Here is a 10,969-nt window from a genome sequence, read left to right as displayed (position 1 = left end):
TCATTGCTGATACAAACTACTCAACCCTCAAAGATAAAGAAGGAAAGGTTTATTGAGCTCACGAGCTGTAGAGGTTTCAGTCTATGATCACTTGGTTCTAAGGCGGGGTAGGACAGAAGGCAGGTATCAGAGAGGGACAAAACAGTGCATGGTAGGCAGAGCATGACAAAGCGAGAAGGGCAGCCACAGTTCTTGTTCTCCTCAGATCTTGGCCGTGCTGTGTGGAATGAGTCGCACTCACCCTTTCAATCCTACTGCCCTTGAGCCTAGCTTTTGCCATGCATCTTTCCCAGCATCCCACACTGTAGATCCCACCACCTCTGGAAGAGCCCCACATGTGACTTTACGAGGCTTTGGGAGGGACATCTAAACACCAGCCGTAATATTCTGTCCTTGACCATCTTAAAATTCATGCATATCCCTTTATGCAAAAGGCATTTAGTCCATCTCCAAAAGCTTCCAAAGTCCTGAAAATTTCAGCATTGCTGAAAAGTCCAAGTCCAAAATCTCCTCTGTGGTTTAAAGCAAACTCTCAGCTGAAGCCTCCATACAAATGAAAAGAAACTTAAACATTTCCAACAATCAGTGGCACAAGATAGACATCTCCATTCCAAAGGTACAAATGGGAGATACCAAGGACTGAGACCAAAGTCCAATATCCAGCAGAGCAAACATTAAGCATGACAGTTCCACTTCCAGCATCCCCGGCAAGCTGTGGCATGTTGTGAACTCCAAACAGCTTGCGGGACTCCACCCTCCAGCACTGCAGATGGCTGTAGCTCCCATGGCTTCCCCCTGAGACTGGCTCTGCTCCCTCCTTACAGTTTTCCTCAGACAATATGTTGCAGAATCCAAGAGATCAGAGAGACCAATGGGGAAAACAGATTGTCTCATGTTTTTACCAGCATCATTTCTATTTGCATTCTGGTCTTCTGAGCTCTGACCAGACTCTCCCACCAAGTACAACCCATGGTATTTCAGCTCTACTTTTTCTGTTGGCAACTCCAAACCTTTCTACTCTGCCCACAAGCCAGCTCCAAAAGTTTCTGAATCACATAGTCAGACACAGTCACAGCGACGGCCCCACTTCCCTGTTATGAAAGTCTGTTTTACCTTTCTCAATGCTGAGAGAGAACACACAATAGGTGAGGTTTGGGGGAGGGGACTGGTCATGAGTGTGTACTGTGCATCAGTGGATCAGTCCATGGATGGTTTATGGCTAAACGTGACTTGAGAGGTGAAGCCTGATAGAGGAGGTGGGTTACTGTGGCATGGCCTGAAGGTTTTATCTCTTCCACACCCTTCCTTCCACACCCCTCTCTCACTCCTACTGTCATCCCATGAGCTATGTCTCCTCTTGCATCCCACTCTGCCATTCAGCTCAGATTTAGAGCCACCCAACTATGAACTGAAACTTCCACAGACAGTGAGACAAAATAAATCTCCCCTCCTTTAAGTTGTGGGTGTCTGCTATTCTATCCCAACAACAAAAAAAGCTACTAAGACACACAAGGAATTTAGCACCTAAGGGTAAAGATTCCATAGATTAAAAATTAGTTACATACAATTTTTAAAACAGGTAAACAAAGGAGATAAATGGCTTTTTGTTTGGTAGAAATTGACTACTAGCTGTGCAGATCAGAGAATCTCTATGAACACAGATGGAAGTAGTCAGGTACAAAAACAAAGGAAGGTACCTACTGGTGAGCACACACAGACCTCTCCCACACATAGCTGCATCTTCTAGGAGTTAACTGCAGCCCCCATCAGACCTGTGACTGGTAGATTCTTGCATCTTTCAGCAAATTATAGTCTTTCTTTGCTCTGTCTTCTGTAAATTGAAGGGACTAGTTTTTAGGATTAGCTGTCCATAGCTGTACATCCAGGTCTTGATGAGAACAAAGGGAGAAACAATCCTAGAAAAGGAAGAGAGCTCTCTTCTACATTCCCAAGACAATGACATTGGCAGGGAAAGTGAGCTTTGCAAGACTGAGCAAAGATGGCAGCTCTTCCCCAGGCACAAGGGTCTACTTCTGGAACAACCTCTCTCCACAGCCACAAGAAAGTAATGTTTGACATGTTTTCTTTCTATCCTTTGGGGGAAATGTAATTCTCTTTTACTGTCATGGCTTTCGTGGTAAAATGGGTTGCAGGCTGGTCTTTGAATTCAGGCTAATTGTTGGGGCTACTTGGTGGGCTGCCTGGATTTGGAGGACTTCTACCCATTAGATTTCTAGGGCATTATCTCATGATGCTATAATTGAAGAAATATAAGTTCTACATGAAATCCAACATTGGCACATAGTAGATATCCAGTAAGGGACCACTGAAAATCAGGTAAGCCATGCTTGAATCATGCCAAAGGCAGTTTTCCCAGTGCTATTACACTCCATTTACCAGCAGTCAACAAGTCCAGGGATCTTGCCAGAAATGTGAGATTTTCCCTCTTCTCTTGTACATTGTATTATCAAAACATTATCATAATTTCCAAAGGAAACTATGTCATAAAAATAGACACTGAGCCAATGGACAATTAAACCTACACTAATAAAAATATGCAGACTGTGTTCTCAGGCAAATGCAAATGAAATAACATTAAGTGAAAATGTCAAATAAGACTTATTATATATACTCTATAATTATTATAATGACTATATGTGAAAAGAATCAAAAGAGGCCCAGAAATGATTTTTTAAAGTGGTTTAAGTACAAAGGATAGAGATGTAATTCCTTGTGAAAGTGATTTAAAAATTATCTATCTTATAATGAACATATCATGTATTTTTATCTCATTGATGTTAAATATCTAAACTATGCAGAGAATGTAAAATACCCTATATAATTTCCCTTCCCCGAGGGGTAGCTACTTTTAACAGACCAACTGCTGGAATACTTCCAGATTTTTAATGCATATACTGTACATGCAGCACATTTGCACATATTTCTCCACAAATGGAGCCACAATCCTCCACCTCATTTATAACAAGACTATTTATTTTCAATATCAATAGCTTCTTATTATGATGGAAACAATATAAGCTAAAAAAAAAAATCTTCAAACGAAAAAGAATGAGGGATCAATTTAGACACAATCCTGAAAATCCAAAGACAACAGCACATGGTTGGTGGATTTTTTTTTTTTAATTGCTACCGAGACCCCTATTGGGGGGAGCCCAATGTTCCCTCCCGTGCAACAACCTGGTCACCGTGCCTCCTTCTCTATGCTCAGCAGGGAAGGAAATAGAGGAATTCTGATGGGGCGGGGGGGAGGGGAACGTGACTTCAGCACCATCTGTCATTTTGCGTCTGACCTGTCAAGACAAGGCCCAGTGGACTTCTCTGCAACGAGGAAAAAAGAAAAAGTTGCTTCTTTTTTTAATTAAATAGATGTGTGTCCCAGGGAGTCCGTAAGTGAGCTGTGTACAAATGACAGCTGAAGAGCTGCCAGACACGCGCCCCGGACCTCACGGGCTTGCTTTTGATTTTTCTCGCTTTATACCCTTCTTTCCAAGGAGAAGGGCAATCCATATTTTCTGGGTCTCCAGTCTGTGTCCCTCCCTTCCCAAGGGACGCTTCTCAGCCGAACGAGGTTATTTTTCATTATCCTCGTGTCATTCTAGCTAACAGGACTGAGGTTTTCCCGAGGTCACGCAGTGGTGTTGATCCATCTTACAGCCAGGCAGGCTGGAAAAACGCCTTCTCGTCCCTCTTTCTAACTACCAGGGTAACGAAGTAACGGGAGGTGATACAGGTCAGCATGTGGCGTCCCCTCAGCAAGCAGAGACTCAGGAGGGGAAGCCGCCAAAGGCAGTCTAGGAGGAACAGACCCCCGTTCTCAGCGACACTAGCCCGAGACCCTACCGGTGGGAAGTCTCTGAATACCAGCCGTGGTTCACAGTGCAGTTTTCTGAGGTGGGGTCTAAGGCATGAAGTAGAGCTTTAAAGGGATTGGTGATGTACCCTCCTCCGGCTCAAAAAGAAAAGCAACCTTCTGGTTACACAGATACTGCTGATGCTCGAGTCTCTGGCCAGATCGCTTCAGGCCTCTTGCCATTTCAGCACAGTTGCGCCGTGATGCCAGTGTGCCTTCCTCCAAAGCCTCCTCCCCCTCCCCCGGGCTCTCTTCAGACACACTTTGCTCCCCACATAGAAAGCTGAGTAGCTCGAGTCTTTATCCCTTTGGGGTAGGCTTGGGCCTGTGAGACTGACAAGGAAGGACCAAAGCCTTGCCTCAAGGAGGGACAGCCTAGACTATGTTTTACACTCTTGTGTCCCCTGTGGAATCTGACAGAGGTTGGGGGTTCACCAGAAACTGCTTAGTTTCTTTCTGTCCCACTGCCTGGAGGGGAACACTGTCTTCTAGGGTTTTACTGAGAGTCCTTCCTAGTAACTCCCTTCACACATGCGCTCGTCTCAGCTTCCTCTTCTAAAAAAACCTATCCCAAGCCAATATACAGAGTCTACCGTATCTTTGCCCTAGAATTTATTTTCTTTTATTTTTGGCTTTTTAGTTATTTTTCATCAGTACCTGTCTATAGCACATAATAATTGCATTCCTTGTGGGGAGTCACTACCCGTATAGACCACCTCTTAATTTTTTTTCCATCTGTTTCCCATCCTATGTCCCCTTTGCTTTCGCAAAAGATGTATCTACTTATTTCCTACTCTTTATCTTTTATGCTGGTCTTTTTTTTTTTATCTTAGGGAAGGATCTGCAGGGTGTTCAGGGTCTCACTACTAGATTGGACTCGTAGTGATCCGCCTGTTTACAGCCTCCCAAGAGCTGGGATTACAGACCGGGCACAGCAGGCCTGGGGATCAAATCTGGGACACAGAGCCTGCTTGTAGGCACTTTAATCCGCTGATTTATTTGGCAGGCCATACGTTGCTCTTTATTCATACGAAAGAAATCAGGCGAAGTTTAAGCTGTGTGTTTCCAATGACCCGTCAGAACTGAGGAGCCGCACAAGCAAGCCATCACTAATGAGCTGCAGGCCTAGTTAGAGGCAAAAAAACGCAATGAAGGAAGTGGATGAGCACAGATGTGGCGTAGAGAAGAAAGGAAGGATGATGGAGACGAAGTGCTATCAGCGCACTTGATATCTGTAAAGTCGAAAGAAGAATGAAAAGCTCTAGCTCAGGTCTGCAAATTAATGGCTGTTTGGCCTTAGATGAGTCGCTCACGTCCCTGAGCTCCAGTTCTCTTATCTGTGCGCAGGGATCATAATATCCATCTCATAGGATGATGGGGAGGATCAACTAAGGCCATGGAAGTAAAAACACCACAGAGCTGAACATTGAGCATAGTGAAATGCTGCCATTACCAAGCATTCTTTGAGCCTTTGACTACATTTGTATTTAACTAAACTATAAAAAAGCACTGAAGAGGCCCGCCTGCTGCGTGATGATGTCAGGACGCGCAAGGCTGCCAGAAGGGCAGGCAGCAGAAGGTGGCGGGGAAGGGAGGGGAGAGAAGGGGAGGAAAGGAGGAAGTGGAGGAGGAGGAGGAGGAGGAGATGGACGGCCCAGACTTGGCCTCTAGGGTCTTCTACAGCTGAATCCTGAGCATGGTGAACGTGGAAGACCTGAATGCCATCATCATGGCCCAGAAGAACGTGTTGGACCGCTTCGAGAAGACCAACGAGGTACTGCTGAACTTCAACAGCCTGCCCAGCGCCCGCCTGCATCAGATGAGGGAGCGCTTCATGCATCACACTTGGACATTGATGGAGATGAAGCGGGACTTGGACAGCATCTTCTGCAGGATCGGGACACTGAAAGGGAAGCTGGCCAGGCAGCACCCAGAGGCTTTCAGCCACATCCCTGAGGCCTTGTTCCTGGAGGATGACGATGAAGACCCCATCCCGTGCTGGCATCACCACCACTATTGCCACCTCTGAGCAGAGCACAGGCTCGTGTGACACCATCCCAGACACCATCTTGGCCTCCCTCAGCCCTGGCTCCGAGGACCTATTCTACTGGTTCCCATACTGTCAATGGCCACAGCCTGACAGACACTGAGGAGACACCAGGAGAGTAGCCCACCCTGTGCGCCTGGTGGCCCAGGATGTGGTCCTGGGTGTCTGATTTCCACTGCCCCTCCCACACCACAGTACTTCTGCAGGCCCTGGGCCATGCCAGGCCACACCCAGGTCTTCAGAGCCAGGCCCTGGGCATTCTCTAAACAGTGCTTAAAATGTCCCTAGAGACTAGAGCTAGAGATTACTCTTCTGGCCAGGACATCCTGAAAGTGGATTGCAGTCACACCTGAGTTTGCCCTGGCCACCCTGTGCCCCGCTGCTACTTCTGCTTTCTCTGCTCCTTCTCTGCAGAATCTGGAACCCTTTCTCCAGCTGTTGGCTTGGGTGTTCTGAGCTGGGCACAAGGCAGAAGACAGAGCCTGCCACACAGCCTTGAGCCCAACCTGGCCAGGTTGGAGTTTCTGACCAGAAGTGAGGAACTTGTGGCCTGGAAGGTGTCACCCAGGTCCTCCTTAACCACTGAGGAAAAGTTTAATGGAATATTTTTGTACCTGATGTTTGCAGATGCTGTTGGGAAGTTACAAATAAAAGACTCTGTCACTAAGACAGAAAAAAAAAGCACTGAAGAAATGATACTCTAAGAGGGGTTTCTATCCATCAGAATTATCACAACAAATGCATAAAAAGAGCTAAAGACCAGGAAAGTATGTCTCTATCTCCAAACACATGTGAACAGCAAAGTTTCCCAAGAATTTAGAAGACAGAGAAGTCACAGTTGTCCTATAGGAAGAACTCCCACCTACTCTAAGTTTTTGAACATTCCTAGCATCATTGGTAATTAGTTATTTAGCGTCAGCCTTTTCCACCAGATTATAAAATAAAAATTACATCTGAATTATTCACCTAAGCATGCACAGTGCCTCACAGAGAAATCAGTGTGAACTCCAACAGGATTGATGCTAACAGGATTGATAGCAAGAGAAAAGCTGAAGAGAGAGGATAAGGAGTATACTATAAAAAGTTTTGACTGCCAATCCAAAAGTCAGACATTTGTCTGGGGAAGAAGCACTGAAGATTTTGCAGCAGAATAGCATGAGGTCATTGATGTCACTGAAGCATCTTTCTTCTAGCAGCGTGTGGGATTTATGGCAACCCATGTAACTTGGATTTAGCACAGTTAAGAGAATTGATGTGTTAACAGGGCAAGGGGTGAGGGGAGTTAAGGAAGTGACTGAAGAACACCACTTACCAGAATTGCCAGCCATGGCTATGTCACCTAACCATGTTCTATGTCCCCTTTCATAATGTAATCAGAGATTAAATTTTCACGTTCAAGAAGATACAGTTTAAGTGCTTCACTATTTCCAGCACAAGTCCTGGTAAAGAATAAATGTCCATAAAGCTTGGCTCCAAAGGCCAAGTCCTCTCTGCATCCATCTGTAGCTTTCTCTGTAGGCAGCATTTAGCCTACTGTAGGCATCTCTATGACCTTCTAAGGCAACCTGTGCCATACTGGTATTACGGGCATAACTGAAATTCAATACACATTGACATGATAGTCCATTTGCCCAGAAAAATTTATCCTGGGCCTTGGCGTGGTACTGGCAATCAGAAAACCTAGATTCTATCTCCCTACTTAGAACTAAGGAGATATATGATACTATGTAAATTTTTAAATAATTTTCCTTAGTTTTCTTATCTTAAAAATGGTGCAGTTGAACCAGATTCCTGATTTTCAAACGTAGATAGTCAGAGCAAACACCTATGAATGTGTGCAGACAAACTAAACCTACGGAATCAGAGTCACAGAGAACTGGACTCAAGATGAGTAAGAGTTTCTCAAGTGATTCTATAAAGTCAGCTTGGGCCTAATCCAAATAGATGCATTCAGGAGCTATGAGCTTTTCTCTTCCCCAGATCTTAACATTCTCCTTAGGAATTTTGCTTATGATTCCTATGCTACACGTACACAAGTGTCCAGAAATGCAACCTTAGGAATACAGCACCTGGATTGAAAAGGGGCATGGGATATTACTAACCATGTAAAGAATTTCCCCTAATTCTTTCCACCCCAACCTTCTCCAAGTCCCTCCTTTCCCCCAGTGTTCTGAGAGTTCTCTGGGTTGTACACCCACACACCTTCTCTTTTACTTACAGTAGCCTTCTACACTTTTTCTCTTCTGTTCAAGTTCTGATTTCATTGGGTGTTTCTCTTCCTGGGAGTGACACGTGTCATCTCTGCAGCCTGAGATTTCCTCTCTCAAAATATTTTTATGTTACTATTGTTCCCAAGTCCTGCTGATGCTGTTTATATCATGCTGAGCCAAGGGGGAGGCCATGAACAAAAGCCACCAGGCCTGCTGAGACTGCTGACGGAAGGGACCTTAGGCATCCCTAAATCACAAGGCAAGCAAATAGGTCTCTCATTGCTATGATAGATCAATTGCTGCTGAGAAACCTCAGGCTGCAGGAAGGTTAGTAGGAAATATTAAGACCTATTAAGTATGACTGGTATGGGTACAAGGTGAAAGAGTGGTGCCATGCCAGGGACTTGCCAGCCAGTCCAAATTCCCTCTTTTCTTTTTGGCTATGTATTTTGTTTTTACAGATGAGAGCACTGAAGCTCAGAGGAAGATTTACCCAAATTTACACAAATACTGCTGAGCCACTGACCCTGGCAGATTTTGGTTAGTGGCAGCTATCCAATGTAGCTGATTTGAGGCTTATGATAGTGTGTGTGTACATGTGTGCATGCGCGTGTACATGAGTGCATGTGTACACATTTATCCCTTCAGTTACCCAAGCAATAGTTCATAATACAATACAGTATATAAACTGTGTGGATTTTTTCAGATGTTTATATTTCCTTTTAAAGGTTAAAAAAAAAATCTCTGTAAGCTTTATCCAAGCAGCATTACCTGAAGACAACTACTTCCTGCCTTTTCTAACAGTTATTTCTCTTTGGTTAAGGGGTCAGCTATAAAGTAACGCTTCCTTTGCAGAAAGCGTGTGCCGCTGGACAGATTAGATAACTCGAAGGATTTGCAGCACATGGCAGAGCCTTTAACCTCCAGGTCACTGTTTCATCTCTCACCCAGATTAGGCCTGACAGCTGCTCCCGTGCCTCCTTGGAAGGGACCGCCCAGCTGTTTGCCTCGAGATAATTGGCATCAAGATACAGAACTATTTTGAAACTTTCAAAATACATTTTGTCATTCCTTTTACTGCAGTTGTCTGTCATTGTAAAAATCAGAAGAGCTCCACAAAAGTCTCGGAGAGATTTAGCTGGCACGGAGCAAGGAGACTCTGAATACGGAACATGTATTGATTTCTGGCTCCAGAGCACAGTGTGCAAGCCATTGGGAGAAAAGGCTTTCACCACATCTGATGCCGGGTCCGTGACAGGAGGGCAACAGTGCTTCATGAAGAAGCATCTCCCTGGCCACTTACCAATAGACTTCTTGCTCCCGCACCATCCTGACTCTTCTCCAGTGGTCTCCAAAGCATTTGGAACACATCTTGCTTATAGAAGCTATTCCCTGTCTTGGTTGCATTCCACTGGCCCATAACTACATAATGGACTTCACCTCAGCAAATATCCACTTACGTTGTGACTATTGTGGTGGCTTATTGTATCATAAGAAAGGAGAGTGAACGCGCACCGTCAGCTGTTACTCTGTCTTTGTGTTTATTTCTGTTATTTGTTTCTACTCTTTAAAATAAAAGAATGTAGAGTGGGAAGAGTATATTTCAAGTGGGAGTTTTTATATTATTGCCCTAGAGTGATAATTTCTATCTTTTTCCATTAAAAGACTCCTCGCATTCCAAACTATATCCCCACTTCCCCTCTCAGCTCCTTATACCTATCACCATGATTATGCTTTTTGTATCATGGAATAACAAAATATTTTTATATCACAGGTCTCTGGAACATTTGTAATAATTTCTCATTTCCTGGTACTCTATCTACTGATAGAGAAAACCTTGACAATAGGACTGGCTCATGAATGCCTTGTGGTAAGAATTCATATCTGCTGAAACACACAGCAGAATATGCTTTATCTTACAATTAACCTTTATCTCCATAAATGTCAGCAATAATAAAAATAAGTTGCAGAGTGTAGAAGCAAGTCAGCGGCAATTTTCATCCCAGATCACTCTTTATTTATATCTCAAATCTTTCCGCAGGAGATTACACTCCAATGACCCTTGTGAAACACTTGCCCTAATATTTCTGCTGCTGCTATTGTTGTCATTAATGGTAGTTTCTCTGCTTTCAGAAATATCATTAGGAAATTGTTGAGAATAATTACAGAGCATTGTTAAAGTTGTTTATTGAAGGGAGATATTTTGGAGAATTGTGGCACAATGGAGAGATCACTGGATTAACAGTGAGAAAGCCTCATTCCCTATAACAATTCTTAGGCCACAGTTTTGTTATTTGCACTTCAAACAATGAAGTCATATTATAAAAATGGTGTCAGCATGTGTTTTTGGCCCAGTTAAGATATTGTGAGTGTTGAAGATTGAATTACGTGCCTCCAAAGTTCATCTGTGAAATCTAACTCTCAGTAGGACTGTTTTTGAGATTGGGCACAGGGGAGCAAACGAAAGTTAAATAAGGTCATAAATATGAAAGCTTAACCCAGTATGCTTAGTGCCCTTATAAGAAAAGAGAGTTGCAGGAAGGTAGGAGCCCAAGAGAAAGACCCTCTGTGAATACCACGAGGAGAAGCCACCTGCAAGCTGAAGAGGGAATCGGGGAAAGCAGCCCCGCCCACCTCTTAAGGTTGGACTTCCGGTCTCTAGAACTATTCTGAAGAATTGTCTGTTAAGTCTCTGAGCCTGCCTCATTTTATTCTGGTGACCTCAGCAAACTACTGTATTGGAAATTTCCCTTTAAATATGTTTAAAGAATTTCATTTTTAAAGACCCCAGATTTAAACAGTTTTATAGTGTAAGTAGTGTCTTCTTCTTGGAATATATAT

General features: G+C 43.9%; 1 pseudogene; it reads left to right on the top strand.

Moving 5' to 3' along the window:
• Positions 1–5,516: 5,516 nt before the first annotated feature.
• Positions 5,517–6,040, top strand: LOC101592476 (annotated as a pseudogene).
• The last annotated feature ends 4,929 nt before the right edge of the window (positions 6,041–10,969 follow it).

Source organism: Octodon degus, unplaced genomic scaffold (genome assembly GCF_000260255.1).
Source record: "Octodon degus isolate 3935 unplaced genomic scaffold, OctDeg1.0 scaffold00128, whole genome shotgun sequence".
NCBI lineage: Eukaryota > Metazoa > Chordata > Mammalia > Rodentia > Octodontidae > Octodon > Octodon degus.
This window is presented reverse-complemented; position numbering and strand designations above follow the sequence as displayed.